Source organism: Crinia signifera, chromosome 1, assembly GCF_055691185.1.
Source record: "Crinia signifera chromosome 1, ASM5569118v1, whole genome shotgun sequence".
Lineage (NCBI taxonomy): Eukaryota > Metazoa > Chordata > Amphibia > Anura > Myobatrachidae > Crinia > Crinia signifera.
In genome coordinates, this window is record NC_139217.1 from 474,425,806 (window position 1) to 474,446,779 (window position 20,974).

Consider the following 20,974-nt stretch of genomic DNA (forward strand, 5'->3'; position numbering starts at 1 on the left):
TACAATGTAACATTACTGACTGTCTGTGTGGGATTCTATCAGTGCTGCTACAACGTAACATTTCTGACTGTCTGTGTGGGATTCTATCAGTGCTGCTACAACGTAACATTACTGCCTGGCTGTGTGGGATTCTATAAGTGCTGCTACAATGTAACATTACTGACTGTCTGTGTGGGATTTATGGAAGTCGAGTTACACACACGCCATTTTAGGATAGTATGGCCACCATTTTGGTTCGCAGAGTTGCGCAAATAAAGTTTCCATACCCGAGTATGTGTGACAAAGTGGACCAGAAGAGTAGCCATACTATCACACATAAATTCATAAATACATACTGACACTAAGTAAAATATAGTTAAAGGTTTAGAACGCCACACATAGCTTAGTTAGCCCTGCATACATCTGTCTGTATCATGTTTAGTACCATTCCGTTCCGTTCATTGTGCGAAGTATTCCGGTCATTGCAAATATTCCGCAATATACACGGCTCGACAGTTATGGACATAATCCATATTCCAGGGACAGTTTCTGTTGAAAGTATGTAACAAAGGAATCTAGATGAAACCGGTTCTTATCACTGCTGACGCCGAAACCACCAAACAAAGGACTCTTAAAGTTCACTCCCCTGGACCTAGCCAAACCAGGTGTATCATCTTACCTCCCAATCACAGCTGACCTGACATTCGACCTCTGACCAATGAGAACGGCCTTTGACCTCCCCTTTCTGACCCTATAAGATAGGCGACCCAGAGCAGCCAAAGTCTCTTCGGCACATCTACCTTTCCCTGACTGTCCACCGGGCTATAGTTCATTCCTGAACGATAGCGAGCTCTGACCGGACTACACTTCGCATATTTGATGAGAACGGTAACGGTTGCATTAACGGTATTTATTCTTATTGTATTGATTGGCTGATTGTGTCTTGTATCTGTTTTTCTTTCCCCTTAGCAGAGTCTGTTTAGTATTCATTGTTAGTATATTGTATTACTTGTTATACCTGTTTATTCTTATTTCTGTAACCCCCTTTTGTCCATTAGGGACTCAAATTCAACCTTTTTACGGAGTTCTTATCTCCTTATTTCTATACAGTGGTCGTGTCTGTTTATTCGCATAATAGCGATAAGGTATATTACGGACACTGTCCTTTAAGGTATATTCGCAGATTAGAGACAAAGTACTGCGAAGGAATCTCTGATTAAGGTATTGGTTCTTGGTATACATAATACAATAAAAGGTACGCTACGCTGCGCTACGCTTTGTACGCACGTAGTTAGGTATAAAGGGTGCGTTGGTTGCGGACTTATTACGTAACCAGCGCTTTTCACTTATTGTCTCTCTGGTCATATTTTAATCGCCATTAACAATTGGGGGCATCGTCCGTCCGCTCCACATTCCAGAACTCAGTACCAGGCGTGCGACCCGACCTATACCAGCAAAAGGGTGGAAGTACTTATTTGTTTCCATTGCTGGATAGGCTGAGTCCGCGGCGGTGCGGGGTTCGGGAAGTGCTAGCGCTGAACCCGGAGTACAATAAGTGAAAGCCACGTGTTTTAAAGCATATCATACCTAAGTGTTTAGTAAACTGTACTTCTGCCTGCCACAAGTAGTTTAACGGGGTATAGTGTCTTGGGCTGCTTGTTTATTATAGTATATGTACCACGTGCGATAAGGTTCGCACACGTGGAGTCTGTGTTTATTATAGTACATAGAGGATCCCCTCTGTGCAAAACTATAACTTTTATTGTTAGTTACTGCAAAACCAGAGACTCCGCCACGTGGCGACAAGCCCTGGGCCTTTTTGCAGTAACGTAAAGCGTCTATTGTGTATTACGCAAGGTGCGCGCGCACGTGCCCATATCGGGAAATTTTCGCATCTTTGTACGTGATTTACGGATTAAGTGCGGGATTTATTTCGCATCTTGATACGTAACTTTCGGACGGAGTTAAGGGATTTATTCCACATTTAGGCGCAATTACTGCGTATAGCGAAACCCGAGTGCAACCTTGCAAATACACTATAGAACACGTGGGTGGCCGATTCACCGGCGGCCTGTGAACAGCGCATGTACACACGTGGCTGTTCATTGGTACTGCACACGCAGCACACATAGGAACTAAAAGGTGAACAGTGTTAAACCACTAGCTTTATTTAAACAGTATAGTAATATACTGCGAATAAGGCGGTGATTAATAAAAGAAAAAAAAAAAGTTTTTTCTTTTTGTTCATTTTCTCATAGGCAAGCAACTCAAGCATTATTTTAATAGATTCCTATAGTTTATTATAAGGGATTTATACCTGCATAAGTATCTAGTGACAAGCTACCAGCCTGGGAAGATTTTCTGTACAGAAATATTTCAAAAATTAGCATAAGACCAAGGTGTAACTAGCGCCCAGTGTGAAACATAACTGAGGCGAACGGGTGTGTGACGGCACGACTCAGCGCAGTGTAGTCCAGTGTAGGACAGTCCAGTTAGGACCGGGTTCACGTGACGACGTGCCCATAGGAACTGCCCCTTCAGTGGAATTGATTCCGCTAGGAGGGTACAAGAAGATACATCGGAACGCACTTGTTTCCGATTAGCTACTTTAGAAATCCAATTTTTGGGGGTATAGGAAAACAAGTTTGTTATACCCTGGAAAAATTGTGCCGCACCAAGCAAGTTGGCTAGAAGTTCGCTGCTAGTTGAAAGACTTGGTGATTGAGTATCGTACCTCGTATCCTTCGCACCTGCTTGACTGTGGGATGTTCTAGGAAGCTGTAGAAGTGAGTGTTTGGGGAGCTCTCAGATAAGTAATAACCCACCGATATCTATTAAGCTGTGAACGTTTATTCCTGTAATTATGGGTAATAACGGGTCACGCTGTGATAACGTGCATGTTAGGGAGGAAGCAAGCCGGCCAAAAGGATCGGCTGCTTTTATTATGTGCAGGAAGCACGGTGAACTCGCAGTTGTTTACCAAAATAAATGGAGAAAAATGACACAAGGCAGCAAGTTAGAATTTCCCAGTGTTGGTAGCTTCGATCCGGAAATCTTATCGGCAGTAAAAGATGAAATATGCCTACTCTCCAGTCGTAAGGAGAGAGTGAAGCATATAAATATTCTTAAATTGTGGCAGAAGGAAGGACAGGAACAATGGGGAAGCAGAGGTCTGACAATACCTGACACAATCAGCCAAAATATAAATGCAACCGCTGCCACAATAGAATCAGCTCCCCCACCCCCATATGTGCCGAAGGGGATAATGACTCATAAGAAAGGTATAAGTAATAATGTATCCGTTGCTAACCTGTACCCTGTCTTATCCCCTTACAAGGAAACCCGAGAGGAAAACGAGCAGCTGTTGGCACTGGCCGTCTCTCATGCAATTAATATGATTGAGGGAAAAGCTCAACCCGCTGTTGAGGCCCCAGCACAGGAGGAGGAGACGGCTGATGCCAACAGCATAGTATTGGACTCAGGTAATGATGCACCACACAGCACAGACACAAATGACTCCCAAGCAGGTCCCAGTAATGCGAATGTGGTACAAACATATCCTATGCGCACACTGGAGGTTCCCTATGGTAAGGCAGACAGAGAGGGTGTGATACCTACCAGAAAGATGACCATGCTAAACCCATGGACACGGTTAGAGCTGCGGTCCATCATTACAGATTTCCCTGACCCAAGGAAAGATCTGGCATTGTGCCGGAAAATTTGTAAGGGATCTAGGAAACTCTGATGAGCCCACCAACAAGGATTGGAGAATCATGTTGAGGGCCTGTCTCCCCACTCACATTGACATCCCGAAATTCATTCAGGATAGTGGATTGAAAGTGGACAAGGAGATAAATGATGAGATCAACCAGGAGAATATACGCCTGATTAACTTACAGTTGGGAGTGTATTTTCCTGCAGCAGTAGAATATAGCAAGATTTTCACCATCAAACAGAAAGATGGCGAAACTGCTGCTGATTATTTTACAAAAGCCTTACTGGAGGTATCAAAGTACACTGGTGTCTCCGAGCCTAAGGACGACCCCCACCTGAGGGAGATGATTGTCTCTGTGCTGGTGGAAGGGCTTAGGGAAAACCTGAGAGCCAGAGTCCAAACTTCTTTTCCAAATTGGCGTGGAATGACAGTGGATGCCCTACGGGAATCTGCTGTGGACCACGACCGCAACATTAAGAAGCACAGGGAACTGCAAACTGACAAACTGATGATGGTTAGCATCCAAGCCCTTACTAATGCCCCAAACAAAGCTGCATACCAACGAAACACCAGGGACACAGGTAGAAAGCCAATTATCTGTTACAACTGCAATAAGGAGGGACACATTGCAGCTCATTGTAGGTTAGGAAACCACAGGAGTTACCAGACAAATAAGCGAGAATGGGAATCTCACAAAGGTGAGACACGGAGATACCCAGCCCCTAGACAATGGGAGGAGACAGACAGGTCACGCAACATGCCTCCTCCCCATCTGATGGCTGACACTGTGCTAAGGGCAACCCAGGTCAGACAATAGGAAACAGGTATCCTACAGCCAGTTAGATTAACTCAACACCTTAGAGAGGAACCTCAGGTGAAGGTTGATATAGCTGGAGTAAGGCAAACCTTTTTGGTTGATACAGGGGCGGCCAGATCTGTTCTCAACACTCCTCTTCACTTGGGTTTCACTAACCAATCAGTAGCGGCAATTGGGGTAACAGGAAAAATACAACATTACCCACTGACGAAACCAGCGGAGGTTACAATCGGGCCTCTGCATACCAAACACTCTTTTCTGTTGGCTGCAGCGGCCCCGACTAACCTCCTAGGTAGAGATTTACTATGTAAAATGGGATGTGTCATCTATTGCACTCCCGATGGGGTATTCCTAGACACTCCTAAAAATCTTACACAAGAAGTGCAAGATATGCTGGACAGTCCTCAGAGGCTAATGTTGTATTCCACTGTTGTAGAGTCAAATCCATCTAGGGTAGCTGAAATTACAGCACAAATACCGGGTTCCCTTTGGACTAAAGATGGACAGGATGCTGGGCTGATGGCAAATGTAGCTCCAGTAGAGATCCGCTTAAAAGAAGGCAGGATAGCCCCAAAAATACCACAATACCCTTTAAAACCTGAAGTTGAGCTAGGAGTATTCCCAGTGATCCAACGATTGCTCCAACAGGAAATCCTAGTTAGAACTTCCAGCACGGCCAATAGTCCCATCTTTCCTGTGAAAAAGAGCGGGGGGAGGGGCTACAGACTAGTGCAGGATTTAAGAGGGGTAAACAAAGTAGTTGAGAGCCAATTCCCCGTAGTGCCAAACCCAGCTGTCATCCTAATGCAAATCCCACCTCACTGTACTCATTTCACAGTCATTGATTTGTGTTCAGCGTTCTTCTCCGTCCCTTTGCACCCTGACAGCCAGTATCTGTTCGCCTTTACTTACAGAGGAGTACAGTATACCTGGACACGACTCCCCCAAGGATTCATAGACAGCCCCAGCATCTTCTCCCAGGCCTTGCATGATTGTTTACAATCCTTTCAACCCATGAGTGGTTCGATACTGATACAATATGTTGATGACTTATTGTTGTGTTCTGAGTCACTGGAGTCATCAGTGGATGACACTAGACAGCTGCTGATGCATCTCTCAGAGACAGGACATAAAGTATCAAAGGGTAAGCTGCAATTATGCCAGACCAGGGTTAAGTATCTGGGCCACTGCCTTACCCAAGGGCTGAGACACCTCACCGACGACAGAATCCAAGCGATTCAGAACATGGTACTGCCACAGACCCAGCATCAGATCCGTACGTTCCTAGGCATGTGTGGATACTGTCGTAATTGGATCCCAGGATTCTCTATTCTGGCATTACCACTACAAGAGATGGTTTCCTCAACTAAGCCAGATCGGGTCTCTCATACTGAGGAATCTGAGCTGGCTTTCGAGGAACTAAAGGTGAGCCTAACAAAGGCCCCAGCACTGGGAATGCCAGATTATGGGAAACCCTTTGAACTGTACGGAACTGAATCAGGTGGGTGTGCGGCAGGAGTACTTGTACAAAAACATGGTGATGCCAACCGACCAATAGCGTACTACAGTGGCCAGCTGGACACAGTAGCACGCTCACTCCCAACTTGCTTACGAAGTGTGGCTGCAATAGCACAACTAGTAAGTAAGAGTGAGGACGTAGTGTTGGGACACGATTTAACTGTTCATGCTCCCCATGCTGTCTCTGCCCTCCTAAATTCTGCCCAAACACGTCATGTGTCCTCAGCACGGTTCACTAAGTGGGAACTGGCGCTGATGGCCCCAGTAAATATTACCATCAAAAGATGCAACACACTAAACCCAGCCACATTCCTTCCTCATGTGCCCTCCAAGGCACAAAGGGTGGAGGGTGATGGGAATGTTGCTGAATATGGTAAAGCAGAGTTTAGTGAGGGTGAGGACAAACATGATTGCATGACCTACCTGAATCAGACCTTCACAGCACGTCCTGACATAAGCGACAGCCCATTGTGAGGTAGACATAACCTTATTCACAGATGGTAGCTGTCATAGACAGACGGACACGGGAGAGCTGTGCACAGGCTACGCAGTAGTAGATGGAGAAGGTATTGTGGAAGCTGAACCCTTGGGACCACCTCACTCAGCACAAGTAGCGGAACTGGTGGCACTGACCAGAGCATGTGAACTGGCCCAAGGAAAATCAGTCAACATATATACCGACTCCAGATATGCTTTCGGAGTAGTCCATGATTTTGGAGCCCTATGGCGCCACCGAAATTTCATGACGGCGGCTGGCACACCAGTGGCGCATGCGACATATATTAGGAGACTTCTGGGAGCTATTCAGCTTCCAGACAGAGTGGCTGTTATCAAGTGCAAAGCTCACACATCAGAGAAGGACCCGGTGTCACTTGGTAACAGCCGCGCTGATGAGGCAGCGAAAAGGGCCGCATGCCCTGTAAATATTTTCACCCATCCTACCAACCTTTGTACACTGAACATGGTATCCACATCCAAACTGATAGACATGCAGAATTTGTATTCCCCACAGGAAAGAGCAGTATGGAAGTCGAAGGGATGTGGCCAAGAGTCTACCGGACTTTGGAGAGATGGACACGGGAAACCAGTGGCCCCCAGAGCATACCTTCCTAGTCTAGCCGAGGCGGCCCATGGGCTGACACATCTTGGGAAGGAAGGTATGTGCAAGCTGGTAAAAGCCTACTGGTGTGCACCAGGGTTCGCTTCTCAAGCAGGTAGAGTGGCAATGTCATGCCTCACCTGTTTTAGGAAGAACGTTGGAAAAGCCATCCCAACAGAGCCATCCCACATCCCTCCTACAGAAGGCCCTTTCCAGGTAATACAAATCGACTTCATACAGTTACCACCCTGTAGAAATTTGAAATATGTATTAGTTTGTGTTGACATGTTTTCCAGCTGGGTGGAGGCTTTCCCCGCTGCCTCCAACACTGCTACCTTTACAGCAAAGAAAATATGTCAGGAGTTTGTCTGTAGGTATGGTATCCCAAAGGTCATTGAGAGTGACAGAGGCACTCATTTCACAGGAGAGGTCTTCCAAATCATGTGTAAACTCCTGGGGATTAATAGTAAACTTCATACTCCATATCGTCCCCAGGCGAGCGCCAAAGTTGAGAGAATGAATGGTACTATTAAGAACAAATTGGGTAAAGTTATGGCTGAAACAGGGTTGTTATGGCCAGAGGCACTGCCTATTGTGTTGTATAGCATTAGGACCACTCCCAGGACTCCGCTCAACTTGTCCCCCTTCGAGATATTGTTTGGTCGGCAGCCACACATCATGATAGACCCACAGGATGATCTCAAATGTAACAATGAGCTAACTGTACAGTATATCCTAAAGCTAAACAAACAGCTAAGGGAGCAACAAAAGCAGCTGAAGTTACTGAACCCTGATATGCCTACCGAGAATTGTCATAATCTTAAACCAGGAGACTTTGTTATGATCCGAAATTTTTTACGCTCAGGTTGTTTGATAGACCGTTGGGAAGGACCGTACCAAGTTTTGTTGACCAGCACTACATCAATTAAAGTCGCAGAGAGAGAGACTTGGATACATTCGTCCCACTGCAAGAAAGCCAGTAACCCAGAATCCCAGTGTGCAGAGAGCGAAAGAGAAGAAGTGTCGCTAGAAGCATTGTTTCGGGAACACTGAGAAGCAGCCAAGGTCGAGCAACCTGAGCGAACAAAGGTCCCAGAGCAGAAAAAAAAATAAAAGTCTCCTGGGTAGAGATGATGGAAGGACTCCAAGCAACAGGTTCACAGTTATGCATATATTTCTTTGTTTTCTTTCTGTGTTCTTTTCTTCATCCCAAGATACTCGGTGGCTGCCACAGTCTAGAGCGATCGGAGCGGAGTTCTGACAGTGTAATAATGGACCCAGATATGGGTGAGGTAGAATCCCTAAACCAGCTTGAAACTTTGCCCATGACAGGAGAAGGTAAAAGGTATGAGGGAAACGTAGTTCAAGGGCTATGTGATGAGTTATTGTCTGGTGAGTACTGTGTCTGTAGATATTGTCAACCTAAAATGGAAGAAGAATGCATCCAGCGATGTCAGTCGACAAGTAAGGCAACTACAGGCCGACATCCTTTGAGTGATTACCACTCACTAGTGGGTAAGGTCTTAAACCAAACAGAATGCTGGGTGTGTTCACAAGTGTTACATAAAAGGAGTAGTGTAGGCCTAGTCCCATACCCGCTTAATATTTCAGAGATAAGCGTATTAAATAAGGGGAGGCCATTGGATAAGAGATACCTGTATACCAGGTCCCCTAGTCTTAGATTACACCCATACCAAGTGGATAAATCCCTGGTATGTATGAACTTCTCGAGTTCCAGAGCGATTGGTACTTGGGAAGTGACATGGCATAACCAGACAATAACTTACTCCCAGCGTCCAGATGGAGAGCCTATTGATAAAGAATTGTTGTTAAAAATCCGAACCAGTGGGAGACACTATAAATATGTCTACACGGTGAAGAGAAGTAAAATGATGGCCGGCAGAGTATCAGCCGGCTACTGTAATGTAACCCTACAGCCAGAAATCTGTGAGGAACAAGTCAGGGAACAGGGGACGGGGATGTTCTTATGGATAATGTGTGACAAGATCATGAAATACTCTGTCCCTTATTTTCTCCCTGACGATGTTTATTATATTTGTGGTAGGAGGGTGTACAAATGGCTCTCCATGAACTACGTTGGTATTTGTTATTTAGGCAGAGTGTTACCTGAAGTGATGACCCTCACACATGATGAGATGATGAGCATACACAGAGGTATTTCTCCTCCTTACACTCATACCCATTATGATCAAATCCATAAAAGGGATTTAACAATCAGGAAAGAACCCCTAGCTTCTGAAATGATACACGAGTCATTCGGTATCCAACTTCTCATTGCATTAGATATCACCCATACCGCCAGAGGAGTCATAAATTTTAAATATATACAAGCATTAGCCAGCTTGGTAGATAACATCACTGAGATTTATGATGACACCTTTAGATACACTGGGAAGGAGTTGCAAGCATATAAAAGAGAGCTAGTCCAACATCGGATGGTGCTGAACTATCTGACAGCTATGACAGGAGGATATTGTGTCACCCTCTCTACACAGTTTGGGGTGAAGTGTTGTACATATATCACCAACAATACTGAAGACCCAGAAGAAATCATCGATCATCGGATGGATGAGATTCTTCAGCTTAAATGGGAATTTAGAAGGGAACATAATATCAGCCTGGCAGAAATAGGTAACAAAGTTAGTGAATGGACCTCCTGGTTGAATCCAATGCACTGGTTCTCTGGTTTAGGAGAATGGGCGCAAGGGATCATAGCTAGCATAGGAAAACTCCTTCTCTGTATCGGTGGTGCCATCATAGTCTTTGTGCTATTGTTCAAATGTTTAAAAGTGGTGACCCGGGGAAAGACAAAACGTACCGAAATCATGAGTGTAAGAACGAGAGATACAGAGGAAGACCAGGGTTTGGTATATGACCCTAGAATCGAAACCACCTCCCTTTAAAGGAAACCATATTTGTGAATGTGTATATGTTGTAACCACCCCTGTTTTTATTTTTATCCCAAAATTGTACATTATCCTTCGTGACCCTGAGTAGATTGTTCGATAAATGCGGCCCATCGTTTATCCGTGATCCCGGATCGGCCAAGTGCAGATGGTTTACTCCCCTTATATGTTTAATTCATGGATCCCAATTTCTTTGTTAGGATTATGAATTTCTGTATTATCATGTGAAATGTTTTGTATTGTAACAGTTTTATATTTACTGTTAAAGGGTGGACTATGGAAGTCGAGTTACACACACGCCATTTTAGGATAGTATGGCCACCATTTTGGTTCGCAGAGTTGCGCAAATAAAGTTTCCATACCCGAGTATGTGTGACAAAGTGGACCAGAAGAGTAGCCATACTATCACACATAAATTCATAAATACATACTGACACTAAGTAAAATATAGTTAAAGGTTTAGAACGCCACACATAGCTTAGTTAGCCCTGCATACATCTGTCTGTATCATGTTTAGTACCATTCCGTTCCGTTCATTGTGCGAAGTATTCCGGTCATTGCAAATATTCCGCAATATACACGGCTCGACAGTTATGGACATAATCCATATTCCAGGGACAGTTTCTGTTGAAAGTATGTAACAAAGGAATCTAGATGAAACCGGTTCTTATCACTGCTGACGCCGAAACCACCAAACAAAGGACTCTTAAAGTTCACTCCCCTGGACCTAGCCAAACCAGGTGTATCATCTTACCTCCCAATCACAGCTGACCTGACATTCGACCTCTGACCAATGAGAACGGCCTTTGACCTCCCCTTTCTGACCCTATAAGATAGGCGACCCAGAGCAGCCAAAGTCTCTTCGGCACATCTACCTTTCCCTGACTGTCCACCGGGCTATAGTTCATTCCTGAACGATAGCGAGCTCTGACCGGACTACACTTCGCATATTTGATGAGAACGGTAACGGTTGCATTAACGGTATTTATTCTTATTGTATTGATTGGCTGATTGTGTCTTGTATCTGTTTTTCTTTCCCCTTAGCAGAGTCTGTTTAGTATTCATTGTTAGTATATTGTATTACTTGTTATACCTGTTTATTCTTATTTCTGTAACCCCCTTTTGTCCATTAGGGACTCAAATACAACCTTTTTACGGAGTTCTTATCTCCTTATTTCTATACAGTGGTCGTGTCTGTTTATTCGCATAATAGCGATAAGGTATATTACGGACACTGTCCTTTAAGGTATATTCGCAGATTAGAGACAAAGTACTGCGAAGGAATCTCTGATTAAGGTATTTGTTCTTGGTATACATAATACAATAAAAGGTACGCTACGCTGCGCTACGCTTTGTACGCACGTAGTTAGGTATAAAGGGTGCGTTGGTTGCGGACTTATTACGTAACCAGCGCTTTTCACTTATTGTCTCTCTGGTCATATTTTAATCGCCATTAACAGATTCTATCAGTGCTGCTACAATGTAACATTACTGACTCTCTGTGTGGGATTCTATCAGTGCTGCTACAATGTAACATTACTGACTGTCTGTGTGGGATTCTATCAGTGCTGCTACAATGTAACATTACTGACTGACAGTGGGAATCTATCAGTGCTGCTACAATGTAACATTACTGACTGTCTGTGTGGGATTCTATCAGTGCTGCTACAATGTAACATTACTGTCTGTGTGGGATTCTATCAGTGCTGCTACAATGTAACATTACTGACTGGCTGTGTGTGATTCTGTCAGTGCTGCTACAATGTAACATTACTGACTGGCTGTGTGGGATTCTATCAGTGCTGCTACAATGTAACATTACTGACTGGCTGTGTGGGATTCTATCAGTGCTGCTACAATGTAACATTACTGACTGGCTGTGTGGGATTCTATCAGTGCTGCTACAATGTAACATTACTGCCTGTCTGTGTGGGATTCTATCAGTGCTCCTACAATGTAACATTACTGACTGTCTGTGTGGGATTCTATCAGTGCTGCTACAATGTAACATTACTGTCTGTCTGTGTGGGATTCTATCAGTGCTGCTACAATGTAACATTACTGTCTGTCTGTGTGGGATTCTATCAGTGCTGCTACAATGTAACATTACTGCCTGTCTGTGTGGGATTCTATCAGTGCTGCTACAATGTAACATTACTGACTGACTGTGTGGGATTCTATCAGTGCTGCTACAATGTAACAATACTGTCTGTGTGGGATTCTAGCAGTGCTGCTACAATGTAACATTACTGAGTGTCTGTGTGGGATTCTATCAGTGTTGCTACAATGTAACATTACTGTCTGTGTGGGATTCTATCAGTGCTGCTACAATGTAACATTACTGACTGTCTGTGTGAGATTCTATCAGCGCTGCTACAATGTAACATTACTGACTGTCTGTGTGGGATTCTATCAGTGCTGCTACAATGTAACATTACTGTCTGTGTGGGATTCTATCAGTGCTGCTACAATGTAACATTACTGTCTGTGTGGGATTCTATCAGTGCTGCTACAATGTAACATTACTGACTGTCTGTGTGGGATTCTATCAGTGCTGCTACAATGTAACATTACTGTCTGTGTGTGGGGGATTCTATCAGTGCTGCTACAACGTAACATTACTGTCTGTGTGGGGTTCTATCAGTGCTGCTACAATGTAACATTACTGTCGGTCTGTGTGGGATTCTATCAGTGCTGCTACAATGTAACATTACTGACTGTCTGTGTGGGATTCTATCAGTGCTGCTACAATGTAACATTACTGCCTGTCTGTGTGGGATTCTATCAGTGCTGCTACAATGTAACATTACTGACTGACTGTGTGGGATTCTATCAGTGCTGCTACAATGTAACAATACTGTCTGTGTGGGATTCTAGCAGTGCTGCTACAATGTAACATTACTGAGTGTCTGTGTGGGATTCTATCAGTGTTGCTACAATGTAACATTACTGTCTGTGTGGGATTCTATCAGTGCTGCTACAATGTAACATTACTGACTGTCTGTGTGAGATTCTATCAGCGCTGCTACAATGTAACATTACTGACTGTCTGTGTGGGATTCTATCAGTGCTGCTACAATGTAACATTACTGTCTGTGTGGGATTCTATCAGTGCTGCTACAATGTAACATTACTGACTGTGTGTGTGTGTGGGAGTCTATCAGTGCTGCTACAATGTAACATTCCTGACTGTCTGTGTGGGAGTCTATCAGTGCTGCTACAATGTAACATTACTGACTGTCTGTGTGGGATTCTATCAGTGCTGCTACAATGTAACATTACTGACTGTCTGTGTGGGAGTCTATCAGTGCTGCTACAATGTAACATTACTGACTGTGTGTGTGGGAGTCTATCAGTGCTGCTACAATGTAACATTCCTGACTGTCTGTGTGGGAGTCTATCAGTGCTGCTACAATGTAACATTCCTGAATGACTGTGTGGGATTCTATTAGTGCTGCTACAATGTGACATTACTGACTGTCTGTGTGGGATTCTATCAGTGCTGCTACAATGTAACATTACTGACGGTCTGTGTGGGATTCTATCAGTGCTGCTACAATGTAACATTACTATCTGTGTGGGATTCTATCAGTGCTGCTACAATGTAACATTACTGCCTGTCTGTGTGGGATTCTATCAGTGCTGCTACAATGTAACATTACTGACTGTCTGTGTGGGATTCTATCAGAGCTGCTACAATGTAACATTACTGTCTGTCTGTGTGGGATTCTATCAGTGCTGCTACAATGTAACTTTACTGACTGACTGTGGGGGATTCTATCAGTGCTGCTACAATGTAACATTACTGACTGTCTGTGTGGGATTCTATCAGTGCTGCTACAATGTAACATTACTGACTGTCTGTGTGGGATTCTATCAGTGCTGCTACAATGTAACATTACTGACTGTCTGTGTGGGATTCTATCAGTGCTGCTACAATGTAACATTACTGACTGTCTGTGTGGGATTCTATCAGTGCTGCTACAACGTAACATTACTGACTGTCTGTGTGGGATTCTATCAGAGCTGCTACAATGTAACATTACTGACTGTCTGTGTGGGATTCTATCAGAGCTGCTACAATGTAACATTACTGACTGTCTGTGTGGGATTCTATCAGTGCTGCTACAATGTAACATTACTGACTCTCTGTGTGGGATTCTATCAGTGCTGCTACAATGTAACATTACTGACTGGCTGTGTGGGATTCTATCAGTGCTGCTACAATGTAACATTACTGACTGTCTGTGTGGGATTCTATCAGTGCTGCTACAATGTAACATTACTGCCTGTCTGTGTGGGATTCTATCAGTGCTCCTACAATGTAACATTACTGACTGTCTGTGTGGGATTCTATCAGTGCTGCTACAATGTAACATTACTGTCTGTCTGTGTGGGATTCTATCAGTGCTGCTACAATGTAACATTACTGTCTGTCTGTGTGGGATTCTATCAGTGCTGCTACAATGTAACATTACTGCCTGTCTGTGTGGGATTCTATCAGTGCTGCTACAATGTAACATTACTGACTGACTGTGTGGGATTCTATCAGTGCTGCTACAATGTAACAATACTGTCTGTGTGGGATTCTATCAGTGCTGCTACAATGTAACATTACTGACTGTCTGTGTGGGATTCTATCAGTGCTGCTACAACGTAACATTACTGACTGTCTGTGTGGGATTCTATCAGAGCTGCTACAATGTAACATTACTGACTGTCTGTGTGGGATTCTATCAGAGCTGCTACAATGTAACATTACTGACTGTCTGTGTGGGATTCTATCAGTGCTGCTACAATGTAACATTACTGACTCTCTGTGTGGGATTCTATCAGTGCTGCTACAATGTAACATTACTGACTGGCTGTGTGGGATTCTATCAGTGCTGCTACAATGTAACATTACTGACTGTCTGTGTGGGATTCTATCAGTGCTGCTACAATGTAACATTACTGCCTGTCTGTGTGGGATTCTATCAGTGCTCCTACAATGTAACATTACTGACTGTCTGTGTGGGATTCTATCAGTGCTGCTACAATGTAACATTACTGTCTGTCTGTGTGGGATTCTATCAGTGCTGCTACAATGTAACATTACTGTCTGTCTGTGTGGGATTCTATCAGTGCTGCTACAATGTAACATTACTGCCTGTCTGTGTGGGATTCTATCAGTGCTGCTACAATGTAACATTACTGACTGACTGTGTGGGATTCTATCAGTGCTGCTACAATGTAACAATACTGTCTGTGTGGGATTCTATCAGTGCTGCTACAATGTAACATTACTGAGTGTCTGTGTGGGATTCTATCAGTGCTGCTACAATGTAACATTACTGTCTGTGTGGGATTCTATCAGTGCTGCTACAATGTAACATTACTGACTGTCTGTGTGGGATTCTATCAGTGCTGCTACAATGTAACATTACTGACTGTCTGTGTGGGATTCTATCAGTGCTGCTACAATGTAACATTACTGTCTGTGTGGGATTCTATCAGTGCTGCTACAATGTAACATTACTGACTGTCTGTGTGGGATTCTATCAGTGCTGCTACAATGTAACATTACTGTCTGTGTGGGATTCTATCAGTGCTGCTACAATGTAACATTACTGCCTGCCTGTTTGGGAATCTATCAGTGCTGCTACAATTTAACATTACTGCCTGGCTGTGTGGGATTCTATCAGTGCTGCTACAATGTAACAATACTGACTGTCTGTGTGGGATTCTATCAGTGCTGCTACAATGTAACATTACTGCCTGTCTGTGTGGGATTCTGTCAGTGCTGCTACAATGTAACATTACTGACTGTCTGTGTGGGATTCTATCAGTGCTGCTACAATGTAACAATACTGACTGTCTGTGTGGGATTCTATCAGTGCTGCTACAATGTAACATTACTGTCTGTGTGGGATTCTATCAGTGCTGCTACAATGTAACAATACTGACTGTCTGTGTGGGATTCTATCAGTGCTGCTACAATGTAACATTACTGACTGACTGTGTGGGATTCTATCAGTGCTGCTACAATGTAACATTACTGCCTGGCTGTGTGGGATTCTATCAGTGCTGCTACAATGTAACAATACTGACTGTCTGTGTGGGATTCTATCAGTGCTGCTACAATGTAACATTACTGCCTGGCTGTGTGGGATTCTATCAGTGCTGCTACAATGTAACAATACTGACTGTCTGTGTGGGATTCTATCAGTGCTGCTACAATGTAACATTACTGACGGTCTGTGTGGGATTCTATCAGTGCTGCTACACTGTAACATTACTGACTGACTGTGTGGGATTCTATCAGTGCTGCTACAATGTAACATTACTGACTGACTGTGGGGGATTCTATCAGTGCTGCTACAATGTAACATTACTGACTGTGTGGGATTCTATCAGTGCTGCTACAATGTAACATTACTGACTGTCTGTGTGGGATTCTATCAGTGCTGCTACAATGTAACATTACTGCCTGTCTGTGTGTGATTCTATCAGTGCTGCTACAATGTAACTTTACTGACTGACTGTGGGGGATTCTATCAGTGCTGCTACAATGTAACATTACTGACTGTGTGGGATTCTATCAGTGCTGCTACAATGTAACATTACTGACTGTGTGGGATTCTATCAGTGCTGCTACAATGTAACATTACTGCCTGTCTGTGTGGGATTCTATCAGTGCTCCTACAATGTAACATTACTGACTGGCTGTGGGGGATTCTATCAGTGCTGCTACAACGTAACATTACTGACTGTCTGTGTGGGATTCTATCAGTGCTGCTACAATGTGACATTACTGACTGTCTGTGTGGGATTCTATCAGTGCTGCTACAATGTAACATTACTGTCTGTCTGTGTGGGATTATATCAGTGCTGCTACAATGTAACATTACTGACTGTCTGTGTGGGGTTCTAATAGTGCTGCTACAATGTAACATTACTGACTGTCTGTGTGGGATTCTATCAGTGCTGCTACAATGTAACATTACTGTCTGTGTGGGATTCTATCAGTGCTGCTACAATGTAACATTACTGTCTGTGTGGGATTATATCAGTGCTGCTACAATGTAACATTACTGACTGTCTGTGTGGGGTTCTATCAGTGCTGCTACAATGTAACATTACTGACGGTCTGTGTGGGATTCTATCAGTGCTGCTACAATGTAACATTACTGTCTGTGTGGGATTATATCAGTGCTGCTACAATGTAACATTACTGACTGTCTGTGTGGGGTTCTATCAGTGCTGCTACAATGTAACATTACTGACTGTCTGTGTGGGATTCTATCAGTGCTGCTACAATGTAACATTACTGTCTGTGTGGGATTCTATCAGTGCTGCTACAATGTAACATTACTGACTGTCTGTGTGGGATTCTATCAGTGCTGCTACAATGTAACATTACTGTCTGTGTGTGGGGGATTCTATCAGTGCTGCTACAACGTAACATTACTGTCTGTGTGGGGTTCTATCAGTGCTGCTACAATGTAACATTACTGTCGGTCTGTGTGGGATTCTATCAGTGCTGCTACAATGTAACATTACTGACTGTCTGTGTGGGATTCTATCAGTGCTGCTACAATGTAACATTACTGACTGTCTGTGTGGGATTCTATCAGTGCTGCTACAATGTAACATTACTGACTGGCTGTGTGGGATTCTATCAGTGCTGCTACAATGTAACATTACTGACTGTCTGTGTGGGATTATATCAGTGCTGCTACAATGTAACATTACTGTCTGTGTGGGATTCTATCAGTGCTGCTACAATGTAACATTACTGACTGTGTGTGTGTGGGAGTCTATCAGTGCTGCTACAATGTAACATTCCTGACTGTCTGTGTGGGAGTCTATCAGTGCTGCTACAATGTAACATTCCTGAATGACTGTGTGGGATTCTATCAGTGCTGCTACAATGTGACATTACTGACTGTCTGTGTGGGATTCTATCAGTGCTGCTACAATGTAACATGACTGCCTGTCTGTGTGGGATTCTATCAGTACTGCTACAATGTAACATTCCTGACTGTCTGTGTGGGAGTCTATCAGTGCTGCTACAATGTAACATTACTGACTGTCTGTGTGGGATTCTATCAGTGCTGCTACAATGTAACATTACTGACTGGCTGTGTGGGATTCTATCAGTGCTGCTACAATGTAACATTACTGACTGGCTGTGTGGGATTCTATCAGTGCTGCTACAATGTAACATTACTGTCTGTGTGGGATTCTATCAGTGCTGCTACAATGTAACATTACTGACTGTGTGTGTGGGAGTCTATCAGTGCTGCTACAATGTAACATTCCTGACTGTCTGTGTGGGATTCTATCAGTGCTGCTACAATGTAACATTACTGACTGTCTGTGTGGGAGTCTATCAGTGCTGCTACAATGTAACATTACTGACTGTGTGTGTGGGAGTCTATCAGTGCTGCTACAATGTAACATTCCTGACTGTCTGTGTGGGAGTCTATCAGTGCTGCTACAATGTAACATTCCTGAATGACTGTGTGGGATTCTATCAGTGCTGCTACAATGTGACATTACTGACTGTCTGTGTGGGATTCTATCAGTGCTGCTACAATGTAACATTACTGACGGTCTGTGTGGGATTCTATCAGTGCTGCTACAATGTAACATTACTATCTGTGTGGGATTCTATCAGTGCTGCTACAATGTAACATTACTGCCTGTCTGTGTGGGATTCTATCAGTACTGCTACAATGTAACATTACTGACTGTCTGTGTGGGATTCTATCAGAGCTGCTACAATGTAACATTACTGTCTGTGTGTGATTCTATCAGTGCTGCTACAATGTAACATTACTGACTGTCTGTGTGGGATTCTATCAGTGCTGCTACAACGTAACATTACTGACTGTCTGTGTGGGATTCTATCAGTGCTGCTACAATGTAACATTACTGACTGTCTGTGTGGGATTCTATCAGTGCTGCTACAATGTAACATTACTGTCTGTGTGGGATTCTATCAGTGCTGCTACAATGTAACATTACTGACTGTCTGTGTGGGATTCTATCAGTGCTGCTACAATGTAACATTACTGACTGTCTGTTCTTTGTACATAGCTAGTAAATCACACAATAATGAGAGATTACACAGGTAGTGTAGTGACTGACATGTCAGAACTCCTGCACAAGTCTATTCTCCATTAATGATACATTACCCACAATATTTAGCAACATGAACATCAATTAAGAACAGTTACAATTGATTGAGTGACAGGATGAGAGTGACATGTACAGAAAACACACATCTGCTGCCGGCGTCTCACGCTGGATACTGTGGGGGAGTTGGCTCTAATTAACCTTATTATCTTACACCCGCATTGATTGACAAGTAAAGGGCAGATTGATGTGTTTGCTGTACACTGCATACATTAATTAATTAAGTCAGTTATTAAAATTATAACAACTTTTTTAAAAAAATCCATTAATTTTTTAAACAAATATTCTAGGTCTTTCATTCCGTCATCCTTGCTAGTCGCTGAGAACCATCACAAGGGTCTGATTCAGGTCTACTATCATAGCTAAGGAGTACACAGCACTGCACTGCATGGGCAGAAGTAATGTGCAGGGGGATTAGATGTGGGTAGGCTGGCGCATATTTACCAACAAGTTCCTGGCAGGTACCAGCTGATTGGTTGGATCTCTGTCTTTCTCCCCCAATACCCTGTGACTTCCAATAATGGGAAAGACGGGTCTCTCTGAATGTCCATGTCATACTTTTTATAGGGTGTATTTATTAAATGTATGGCCCATGGAAAGTGTCCAGCATTAACTGCAAAAGCCATCACTTTCCTATTTACCAATAACTTTCCTACGGGAGCCGTGGTCCAGGCAAGAGGTTGATAAATCCCACCGGATTGTCATTGTTTCCATGCAGAGGCTAGCTGAATACCTGCGCCTCCCTGTGGGCTAGCTGAATACCTGCGCTTCCCTGTGGGCCAGCTAAATGCCTCCGCTTCCCTGTGGGCTAGCTGTATACCTGCGCTTCCCTGTAAGCTAGCTGAATACCTGCGCTTCCCTGTGTGCTAGCTGAATACCTGCGCTTCCCTGAGGGCTAGCTGAATATCTGCGCTTCCCTGTGGCCTAGCTGAATATCTGCGCTTCCCTGTGGCCTAGCTGATTACATGCTCTTCCCTCTGGGCCAGCTGAATGCCTGCGCTTCCTTGTGGCCTAGCTGAATTCCTGTGCTTCCCTGTGGGCCAGCTGAATGCCTGCGCTTCCCTGTGGGGCAGCTGAGTAACTGCTCTTCCCTGTGGGCTAGCTGAATACCTGCGCTTCCCTGTAAGCTAGCTGAATACCTGCGCTTCCCTGTGGGCCAGCTGAATACCTGCGCTTCCCTGTAAGCTAGCTGAATACCTGCGCTTCCCTGTGTGCTAGCTGAATACCTGCGCTTCCCTGAGGGCTAGCTGAATACCTGCACTTCCCTGTGGCCTAGCTGAATATCTGCGCTTCCCTGTGGCCTAGCTGATTACATGCTCTTCCCTCTGGGCCAGCTGAATGCCTGCGCTTCCTTGTGGCCTAGCTGAATGCCTGCGCTTCCCTGTGGCCTAGCTGAATGCCTGCGCTTCCCTGTGGCCTAGCTGAATGCCTGCGCTTCCCTGTGGGCCAGCTGAATACCTGTGCTTCCCTGTGGGCCAGCTGAATGCCTGCGCTTCCCTGTGGGCTAGCTGAATGCCTGCGCTTCCCTGTGGGCTAGCTGAATGCCTGCGCTTCCCTGTGGCCTAGCTGAATACCTGCGCTTCCCTCTGGGCCAGCTGAATGCCTGCGCTTCCCTGTGGGCCAGCCGAATGCCTGCACTTCCCTGTGGGCCAGCTGAGTAACTGCTCTTCCCTGTGGGCTAGCTGAATACCTGCGCTTCCCTGTGGCCTAGCTGAATACCTGCACTTCCCACTGGG